The sequence below is a fragment of the Nothobranchius furzeri genome, chromosome 15, assembly GCF_043380555.1.
Source record: "Nothobranchius furzeri strain GRZ-AD chromosome 15, NfurGRZ-RIMD1, whole genome shotgun sequence".
In the NCBI taxonomy this organism is placed as follows: Eukaryota; Metazoa; Chordata; class Actinopteri; order Cyprinodontiformes; family Nothobranchiidae; genus Nothobranchius; species Nothobranchius furzeri.
Window position 1 is genome coordinate 30,221,759 of NC_091755.1, and position 9,268 is coordinate 30,231,026.

Sequence of the window (9,268 nt, forward strand, 5' to 3'; positions counted from 1 at the left end):
TCATACGTGCCAGTAAACAAATCTCATCTAATTTGAGGCAGTAAATAAAGTAATGCCTTTTTAAAAATGTAGTTAATACTCGTCTATAACCATGTTGTCTATAACCTTGCTCAGTTCATTGTTGCTTTTTTAACATAGGTCAAAGGTGATACACAAAGACATTGCAACAATTTTGCAAAAATAGTTGTCAGTGCTAAATGTGATCATTTTATAAAAAAATGGCAATGACTACAGTATTTGGATGGAGCATTGTTGTCATAAGCAGCATAAAACAGCAATAATGTGATTAATTGATATTACTTTGGGGGGAGGGGTCAATTCTGGTCTTGGAGGTCCGGTATCCAGTGCTTATTGAAATCAGGTGTGTTGAAACGGAGTTAAAACTAAAATGGGCTGGATGCCGGACCTCCAGGCCTGGAATTGAATGCCCCTGCTTTAAAGAGGCACCATGCATTTTTCATTTTGAAATCATTTGCTTGAGCCAGTATGTGCTAAAAAGACCCTTTACAGGGTTAGTAAAAGGCCACCCAGCCCCTATCGCCACTGTGGCCAGAATATTGCACTTGCAACTTCAGAGTGCCGGCGTGCTCTGTTGGACTTAGTAAAGTGGAGCTGACATGTCTGCCTCCGCAGTCTGCTTCCAGCACATTTCCTGTGTGTTTTAGATCATGAAAACAGCTGATTTGTTTAATTTTATTTAAATAAAAGCTACAAATATGTGTTTCACTCATCTAAACGATATGGTGGCAATGAGAGGAAGTGGAGAAGGTGGTTTGTTCAAATGCTGAAGAAAAATCCCCTTGTGCATTTAGTAAAACCAAGAATATTTTAGTATTTCTCTGATTTTTTTGCCAAAAACATTTAAATGTATGACTTCTCATAATGTCAATTACTTGTTTATTCACTTAGTAACTGATAAATAATTAGTGCTATTAAGGAAATGGGCTACAAAGCATTTTCATGATCATGTTTACAAAGACTTCATATTTCATGGCAAATTACCACAATGAATGTTTTTTATTTGCATATAATTGCTGTTTTGATGCAAATGATGGAGACTGTTTTTATATGAGGGAAAGAAAGAAGATCTGTTAAATGCTAAAAGCCAAATCACGAACACTCTAAAACATAGTCCGTTCTTTGGTGATCTTGGTGACAGCAAAAGCCACTGCAAACAAATAGTTAACTGGAATGAGTCTTCATTTAGGGTTTCTAACTTCGTTGCAGCATTTAGTGCATGTTCAGACTCCTTTACCTAATCTACAGTATTTGTTTTATTTAAGTAACAAGACTCGTATCTAGCAGCTTTTGTTGTACAATTGGGGTTTTTATTCCTCTAAATGAGCAGGGGGTGATGCTCTGAACCCCTCTCCCATCCCAGAGCACTCACAGGCAGCCCAGTCTTTGCACAGTAGTCCCCTGTACTCCCCAAATCCATTCAGAGCAGGAGATGTTCACCTCTGCATCCAGACAAATATAGTCGCCACCTGCTGATCATGGTTAGCTAAAACAAAACCTGACAAATTCCACCAAAGTGGGGAAACTTTTTTCAGTTCCAACTCTGGATGATATAAAATATCTCAAATTGTGACAAAAATAAGCTCTAAACATATTGGACTGCTTTTACGCTTCTTGTCTCTATCAAGCTATCCCTCTCTCCTTACAAATATGACCAGTTGTGTAAATGAGGGGACGATGTTTTTAGCAACTTCTAGTTACCTTTAGAAAAGACTTTCCTTTACTAAGGAAATGTTGATAAACCACTGTTAGAGACTATATAGTATTTAGCAGCATACCAACCTGTAAATAGAAGAGGCTAACACTGTTGCTTTGAAACATAAACGAGCCTCCTCTGTTCTTAACAACATTCTTAAAGCTGCAATGGCAAATTTAGAAAACAAAATAGCTTAAAAGGTTGTTTTCCTGCCTCTTAACAACCTTCTAACGTGGTATAGCTATAAATATATTGGAGATAAAAAAACTAAAGAAATTAATAAAGTGGTTCTCTCGCATTTGTCTAAAACCTCAGCCAACATGTTTCACACAAAAAGCAACTAATGGATCTGCCGGTTTTTGATCTTGCTAAACCGCATTTCCATGCGTCCTCCACTCATAACTCATGCTTTTAGCAACAGAACACCAGTGGTGTGACAGGTTCTCCGCTCAATATTGTCAGAGAAGGAGAAACAGCCAGCTGCTACCACTTCAACTTTAGGACAAACTACGCTCAATATTGTCAGAGAAGGAGAAAGAGCTGGCTGCTATCACTTCAACAACCAAAGTCCCAAAACGTGCATCGATCTATCAGCCCCGGTGGGGGCGGGGGGGTGGGGGGGGTTCAAGACCGGTGTTCGGCCAAAAACTGCAATCGGTGCACCCCTACATTTAAAGTCATGGACAACAAAGACATTTGGTCCTAAAAACCACACCTAGTGTTTAACATCATCTTGTTTCCTCTAGTAATGCAGGCTTCCGGTTCTGGTAGAAGTGGATCCAGGGAAGATACCCAAAGGGGAGGGGTGAGTGGTCCGTGACCGTGCTTGCGTTTAACACTTTACTTTTTTTGCAGAATCGCTATAACAGCTTTAAGTTGATTAAACCATTACAGACTTGTACCATAACAACAGGAGATGATGCATGTGGCATTTCAATGAAGGACCCAATCATGTATGGCTCACTTTATGTTGTGGTGTGATGGCACAATGCCAGCAAAAAAAAGGGGCAGTTTACCGACGATGTGATGCCTAGTAGATGCAGATCAGGCCATACTGATTGGTTTCTGTAAACTGTCTGATCTGATTGAGTGAAACTCTGCAACAGATTTGTCGGTGTGATGCAGAACAGACGGAAGGTGAGTGAAATCATACTGATAAAGCAGCATGAGCTTCAGAAGGGAAAGAATAACTGAACTTGCTGAATCAGCACCTGCCGCCTAAATCGGAATGTTTTTGGTTATTTAAGTCGATCACCAGAACACAATAGCTTCACTGACAGCAGCTGAAGGAAATGCCTTATAAAGAACCTCAAAGGTTGCAACTAAGCTTTCAGTTAACTCTGAATTCAAAATATTCAAGTTCCGAATGGTTTAAGTAGAAGACTTGTTGAAATACTTGATTAAAGCTTAAAATGATGGCTTACATTATTTTGGTTTTGGTGTGTAAAAAGATTTCTAATAACATTTTTAACTGTTGGTATATAAAAGAACCTCAACTGGACTGAAACGCTAATTAGTACAATTTTAGACATTTTTGTGCAAATTTTACAGTACATAGTTTGTTTCTGGTTTTTATGACATTTCTGTCAGAAGTCACCTGAAGTCACAGCCAGATGATGCAATCGCTATTTGACCTTGCAGGTAACCATAGTTCAATGCAAACACTGCATATCATAAAAATGATGCAACATAAAAGGGTTGCAATAACTCCTTCTTTAAAGTTTACGTTTCACAGTTGAATTAAATCTAGGCCAATGTTGCCAAAATACTTGCAAACTTCAAACATATGGATAAAATTATTCCTTTTACCAACGTTGTCAAGGAAATGAATCGGGTAGCAGCATGCTCGTCTTTAAAAACAGCACCATACTAAATTTTGCTTTTTTTTGAAGAAAACTCATTACTTTTACAGCCAATCATCCTGATATTCATCAGAATTCTTACTGATGCTCTTCAGAAAATCCATTAATGCATGCTGTTAAAACTGAAATCCTCACCTTGTGATAACCCACGGTTTAGCCACATAGATAGGTCTGTGTCAAACCAAGTTCCTACTCATAACTTTGATGTGTTAATTTGTGGCGATAATGCACAAGTGACAGTTTATTACGTGTCGCTATCTTCGATACGCCTTTGAAGGCTCCTCTGACTTTAAAGCAAAGCATGTTTAGATCAGCTGTGTACACACATCGTCTCTGCTTCAATCAGCTATTGCAAATCGATCGTGGGATGGCTTAACGCAGGGCTCCAGGGAGAATAGTATCAGTGTGTGCCACCTTAAACAAGCATGCATGCTGAAATAATGAAAAAGCACACGCAACGCTAGAACTTTCGTTCCAGATCAACCTGAAAATATGGCATCTATGTTTTAGAAAATAGGAGTGCACTATATTTTTTAAATGCTTGAAGATGCAAAAAGGTTAGGCTCTGTGATCTAAAGGTCGGTAACAGAGGAGAGCATCACTCTGTCTTGTTTCCACTGCTGTAATGAACACCAGGGAGGCTAAAAGTGGAGCAGGTGAAGGGAAAATGAGATTGAAGGATGCACAGAGGGGAAGAGGCATGGATGGACAGAAGGATAGATTTTCGATATAATTTGCCCCCTCCCTGAGTCTGGCTTAAACTCGGAGTCTGGAAGATGCTGTAGCCTGTGGTGTGGTTGCAAAGGAGCCAGCTCCTCCAGGGCGGGCAGTCTGTTTGAGCAGAAAGAGGCCGAACAAAAGAGTTCATTAGCGATGAGAAACTTGTAGATGTCAAGTGGCCCAGATATAGGTTTTTATGTGTTTTTGAAAGTTGCTTTTTCAGACCTTTATTGCTAAAGGGTGAAGTTTCGTTTTATTTGCAGCTCTGCAAGCTGGCTTTCGTAAAGGTTTATAATATGTGCTGTAAAATATAATCATTTGTCAAATGCCACCCTGGAAAGGAGGGAAGTTAAATCATTAGAAACATGCACTGATTTGATTTACCAAAGTACCTACAGGAGCTTGTCAATTTGAATTATTCACAAAACCATTACGGGGAAATCTTATATATTTTTCCAGATATTCTTTGGCATTTGCATGCAATCACTTTGCTCCAGCCTCTTGCAGCTCAAGCACATGCAGTTTCTTAGACAAACTCCACTAGTCTGATGGCTCCTTCTCACGTGGCATTTCACACACTGAGCTCCAGAGAGCCCTGCCTGCCCCCTCAGCTCTGCCACACCCGCGTCAACACTCTCCATCTTCAATTAGCTCATTATCTTCTGCATCAGCTGTTAGCCCGTGGTCCCACACAGCAATAAGACGAAACAAAAAATATATATTCATGAATGTGCAAGAAAGGCTGTAGGGTGGTAGAATCTGTTCGGTCTTTTGAGATAAAAAACTGTAAATGTGCACCTGCTTCCTACTGGGCCTTGATACGCGTGAAATAAAGGATGTGCTCATTCTGTGCAGCTTGTTAAAGCAGCCCGCCGACCATACTGGTCATATTAAGGCTGTGTGGTGACACCCTCCACATCCGCCCATGGCACTAGAGCTGCACAAAGCGTTTCTACCTCCGTTCATTTGTCAGCGGGATGAGATCTCCGTCCCATCCACACAATGTCACTCAACCGGCAAAACGCAGCGTGCACCTGTTCGGATCACCAGACAAACAAACGAAACTGCATACCTGCCCTGTCAGGTCCGGATGTCAAGCCTCGATCCGGATTCTGGGTCATTGGACGGAAGCAGAGGACCGCCACACTGCTGCGCCCCGGCGCGCCTTTCTCTGTGCCGCGGGAGATGGAGCGCTGCAGGCGGAGACAAGAGCGGGGCGCGAGCCGGCAGGGGCGGCTAGCAGTCACCAGGGCTGTGGGAGGACGGTGGAGGGGCGTTTTCACCGTGAGAGCAGGGGAACTCCTAACGTCGTGCGTAATGTGCGAGGACCGCGATGATACGCAGCGGGTTTTCGTTTTCCTGATTTCCTTTCACCAGTTTATTCCATTTATATTTAACATTGTTTATTACGTGAGAAGTGATAGTTTTAAATAAATATTTATAGATAATATTCAGCATTTGAATGATTTTGTTCCAATTAATTATATTCCAGTGGTGTATTTGTTTAGAAAATATTAGTTTTATTTAAATAATTTGGATTATTATTATTGTTGTTGTTGTTGTTGTTGCTGTTGTTGTTATTCAGCCAGATTTAACCAACAAGTCCAAAAATAAATAACTGACTATTTACTTCTGATATTTTATGGGTCTAATTCAGTGGTTACCAACCGTTTTTTCAAGAGGACCCCTCCGTGTGTCAAGACAAGCCAGGGTCCCCTAAATCCAACCCCCATGGACAGTGGCGGTTCTACATGGAATTACTCCCTGGGCGAGGCCCCCTTTGAGCGCCCCCCCAACCACCCCCACCACCACCACCACACCACCCCACCTGCACGAACACACACGTTTTCTACAAACAGGCATGTTTTATTAGAACGACTACTGAACATTCATTTTTCTAAGTTGCACATATTTACATTAATTACTATGAAGTTGTCAGAATGTAAAGCAATATACATTATATACTGTATCAAAATATATAGAATCAAATATACAAAAACAACTAAACTAACTAAATATTAAGAATATATGCACATAATATATAATAAATATTCTAAATAGCAAAAATATTTCACACATAACAAACTAAAGATAATCACTACAGCACTGCACTTACAACAGAAAACACAAACTAAAATTAAAACCTAACCTTGATGCAAAGTCATCAATAATGTCATCATATGAAATCTGCTCCCCTACTGAGTGATTGATACTAATCAGAGCCAGGTTAGTGAGCCGCCCCTGAAACATAGGTGACCTCAGGTATGACTTGATCAAGTTTTGAAAAGCTCCTCTCAGCTTGAGCCACAGTGACTGGCAGAGCAGTCCAAAAGTTGGGGTAGATCTCCAATAGATCTTTATCATGATCCATAATATTTTACAATTGCCTCTGAAATTGTAATTTAAACTGACATAAAAAAACTGTAGACTACCAAAAATGCCAACTTTTACAGAACAAACCAGGTAAAAAATAATCAGTGCAGCCATCTGCAATAAATAAACAGGATAGTTAGTGGTGACTGGGGAGTTTTCTTCTGCTTGTAGAGTTGATTTATTTATTATTATGTGAACTTGATCAACATGTGTTTGTTGTTGTTCAGGCAGGCCACAGGCTGCAGCGAGCATTTAACAAATCCTAGTTTGAATCAGTAAAAAACGATTCAAGGAATTTATTCAAACCATTTGAATATTCGTTTCAATATTTCAGCCTATTAGCTCTGTTAGCAACTAGTTGACAGAATTTAACCGTTAAAATCCCAGTTAAGTGGTTCAAAAAATTGAAAACATTCATCATGAGAGCGAACATACCTTTATCTTTCTTCACTTTTTTTCTTTTTTATTCCTGAATCGGGCACCTGTTGGTTTTAGCCTTTTTATGTTCATCTCTTCTGTTTGGCTCTTGACTCAATAAGTTTCCTTTAGTCAGGACTAAACAATTTGACCTTGATGGGGGGGTGACCACAAAATCGTTTTGTTTTTCCTTTTTTTATTCGGCCATTTCACACAATTCAGAAACACCTGAAAGAATGATAGGCCTGTGTTTATGATATTATGAATGAAATGTGGAAGAACATCAAGATGTGATCGACTTTAGCCATGTTGATACAGTTGATTCAGCCCCTACCCTCTCAATTCATTTGGACCCACCAGAGGTGAATTCCCCCGCCGCACCCCTCCCCTTCCTCTTCTTCATACACACACACGGTGCACGGAGCGCCTGCAGCTGAAGGGGGCGCCAACTTGCTGTTTCCAATCCAGACACTGTCATATGACAGATAATAGAAAACCTCGGTGAGGCGCAGATTTCCTTTTTTTTTTTTTTTTTACTCAGCGCTTGTGCGCCCCTTTTGTGTCATGAAAAAATGCCGCCCCGGGCAACTGCCCTGTCTGCCCGTGCCTAAAACCGCTACTGCCCATGGACACAAGTCAAAGTGAATAATTATAAACTTTACAGAGTTGTGGCTTTTACATAATTTTGATTTTACTATTTGGTGTGTCATCTGGATTTTATAATTGTATTTTTACAAACATAATCTTGGTAACCTCCCAACATCAACGCAGACAAAATTGTGGGGACCTTGGGGGTCGAGGACCCTAGCTTGGGAACCACTGGTGTAATTTATAGTCTGTAAAACAAATGAGCTGAAACTGACTTAAATGATGCTGTTATTACTGAACATACCCTGAAAGGAAGTTTTTAGATTTAAAAAGGTAAAAATGCCCACTCATAATACATGTGAGACATTTTGTGTCAGGTGTTTGTGTTTATTTTGGGGGGTAAGGTTGGTAGCTGGAACTGCCTCCAAGCTAACCAGTGATGCCTCATCTAACTATTATTTTGAGATTTTCAATAGATTATAAACAATTATTTTCTAACAAACTGACAGAGATATAAACTTCCTTATCCAGCTTGTTCCTTTTTGTGTTGGAAGCATCCCAGACATATCCCAGAATAGATGTTATGATAAAATGTAAATCATGACATACTTTTATTGCAAATTAATACTTTTTTATTTAAACATTATGTGATTTTTAATCCAGTAAATAAGTATATTGGATTAAAAGATATGTTGAATTTAACTGTTGACAAGCCCGTTAAGTGGTTAAAGAGGGACAATATCAGGCTTGTTCCTTCTGATTTTTTTCCTTTTTTTTCAAACAGTGCTGCAACTCATCTCACATCTCCTTCAAGTGTGATTTATAAACCTGCCATTTACCAAGAGTCCAAATGGGAAATGCATTTACATCAATTACCACAAATCAATGCTCTCTGCATAGCTGAAGCTCTCTTTAATAACAGTATGCATTTATGTTGATACAAATCTGTTATTTACTCCACTATAGTATCACACATGCTTCCAGGTTAATTATATATTATTTACTCTAACTGGTTGGGCAAAGAACACGTCCTGCTGCTGCCTGCATTTGGCCACGTGCTGAATGGATGAGGGCTAAGTGTATGATGTATGGCTGTGGTGACTCACAGGAACCTTCTGTGCTGAATGCCCTCTTTGGCATTCATGCACAAGGGTTCTGTTCAAATGCAAATCTGCATACAGAAAAATCAATTCCTGTCACGCTTCAGCGGCTCTCCTTCAGTTAAATGTGCAAAAAGAATCATATTGGGATGTGTGGAAACCCATTTCTAAAGGACATGTATGAATCTTTTGTAACACCTGTAAATTATTGAGCATAGCCTGTAATGACCACACACACATTTTAAAAGATATTAGTACACCAATTAATTATTTACTCTTGAACATATGTAGCTGGGAGTCATTCCAGGTGGTGTTAATGATGTTTCTCCACATGGTGGCAGGCATGCACCGCCATCAGAATATACCTGTGAGGGGAAAAGCTTCTCCTCCTAAAATCTTTTCCCTGTTTTGCACCTATGTCCCTAATATTGTTGGGCTGTCTCTGCATGAAACATCACCTGCATTCCATTTACGAAAAATGTGACAAACCGATC

The 9,268-nt window shown here is 39.8% G+C and overlaps 1 protein-coding gene across 5 annotated transcripts in view; it reads right to left on the reverse strand.

Annotated features, from left to right (window-relative positions):
• si:dkey-178k16.1 (band 4.1-like protein 1) overlaps positions 1 to 5,697 on the reverse strand; it is a 54,353-nt gene extending 48,656 nt beyond the window's left edge. For 3 of the 5 annotated variants that reach the window (XM_015967613.3, XM_015967612.3, XM_015967609.3), the window contains exon 1: positions 5,369 to 5,697. The gene's annotated coding sequence lies outside the window, so the exon portion shown is untranslated. The remainder of the gene's footprint in view (positions 1 to 5,368) is intronic. The other 2 variants (XM_015967611.3, XM_015967614.3) reach the window with 2 other exon arrangements.
• Between the last annotated feature and the right edge of the window lie 3,571 nt (positions 5,698 to 9,268).